This window comes from Chrysochloris asiatica, unplaced genomic scaffold (assembly GCF_000296735.1).
Source record: "Chrysochloris asiatica unplaced genomic scaffold, ChrAsi1.0 scaffold00011, whole genome shotgun sequence".
NCBI classification, from domain to species: Eukaryota; Metazoa; Chordata; class Mammalia; order Afrosoricida; family Chrysochloridae; genus Chrysochloris; species Chrysochloris asiatica.
This window is the reverse complement of record NW_006408529.1, coordinates 23890281-23892182: the sequence shown is the minus strand read 5'-3', so window position 1 is coordinate 23892182 and position 1902 is coordinate 23890281.

The window sequence follows — 1902 nt, the reverse complement described above, 5'->3', positions numbered from 1 at the left end:
GGGAAAAACCATGGTTGTCTGATTCTATAAAGACACAATAAGAGTGAGGTTGATGCAAAATGATGGGAGCAAGGGAAGACACTGGGAGGAGTGTAAACGTTAAGGCAACAGAGGTGAATACTGTTATATAGACAATGCTACAATAATGGAGATCTATGAGTGTGGCACTGTAGGATGATCACTGGACCTCAAGGTTGGTTTGAACAGCAAAGTCAGCGGTTCAAACTCACCAGCTGTTCCTTGGAAACCCTATACAGGGTCACAATGAGTCAGAATCAACTAAATGGCACTTAACAATGAGTGGATGCATGGATAGACATGTAGGCTGAACAGGTGTGGGAGAGAGGATGGAGTATATCTATGAATAAGTATAAAAGTTTGACAGAGATAAAAAGGTTTATGGTCTGGGAAACCCTGTGAAGCAGTTATACTTTGTCCCATAGAGTTGCCATGAGGTAGAATCTATTTGATGATAATGGATTTTCTTTTTTAACACATTCTCTACATAATACTTAGATAGATCCTTTAACTATTTCAATTACATCATGTCTCTTCTCTTTAATGGTTTTGTAACCACATATAAAACTCTTGTTGCTGTTAAGTGCCACCGAGTCGGTTCTGACTCATAGTGACACTGTATAGGGTTTCCAAGGTTGGTGGGTTTGAACTGCTGACTTCGTTGTTAGCAGTCCAGTGTTTATCCTACAGTGTCACACCAGGACTTCAAACAGTAAACTAGGTTCACCTTATTTATTTCTATTTATTCACAGCCTAGCCCAGTGCACTGTACTTAGCAGACACTTCACACATTGATCTAGCCTTCTTTCCTTAAAAAAAATCTCTCCAGTCTCTCTTACCCAGTACTTACAGGTTTTAGTCCCACTGCTTTGTTCTCAGATCCTTGAGCTGACATGGTTCTGGGCTGCCTTTCTGACATGATGCACTTTCTCTTTCTTTGTTGGCTAGTATTCATTCTATCCTTGGTACTTTAAGTGGTGTCTAAGGTCAGTACCATGGGCATTCCCTGGGAGCTTGTTAGAAATCAGACCCCAGAAATCAGATCTGCAGAATCACAATTTGCATTTGAACAGTCACCCAGATGATTCATGTACAGGTTAAAGTTTGAAATGCTCTGCTAAGATCTCAGCCTGTATTAGTTCCTTAGAGAGACCTTCCCCAGCCAATATAAATAGGTCAGACTACCTATGTATTCACTTACTGCTGCTGAGATAGTCTAAGGGAAAAAGTGAAACCCAGGGGAGGAAGGTAGGAGAGGTGAATTTCACCAATCAGGTACTGTTTATCTCAGGATTGTGCCTAAGGCAGACCCTACCAAAAGTTTTGAATTCTATAGAAAAACATAAGAAATCTATGACTTGAGTGAATTGAAAAATGAAAGAAGTTATGTGTGTTTTAACAATCTGAGTTCATTCTGAAAACTATGTAGTTGTTTAGTTTTGATTTGCCACATTATAACACCATAGGATAAATGCACAGCAATGATCCACATTGGCTTGGGTGTTCCAATATTTCATTGATCCATGGTTGTGATGTGCTCTGCAGAAAGTCCAGATAGAACAATTCGTTAATGTAGTTTGATTCCAGCTTTGTTGCAAAGTCAATTGTTCAGCGTTTTGTTGAAAACACTCAGAGTCAACTGATTGGTTTTTCTTTCCTGGGGTCTTCTATGGATTCTGTCAGAAGCCCAATAAAAACATCATTACAGACCTCTAGCATTTTCCAAAGGACATACAATGATGTTCAAATAATAAATTAAGCCATGGTTTGTGACTGTGAGATGAGAAAAAACATTAATTAAGAATAAATACGTTTGCTCCTCATCTCTGAAAGCATTTCTACAGGGCCATACATGTATGTCTTATTTGTAAACTATTTTGTTGT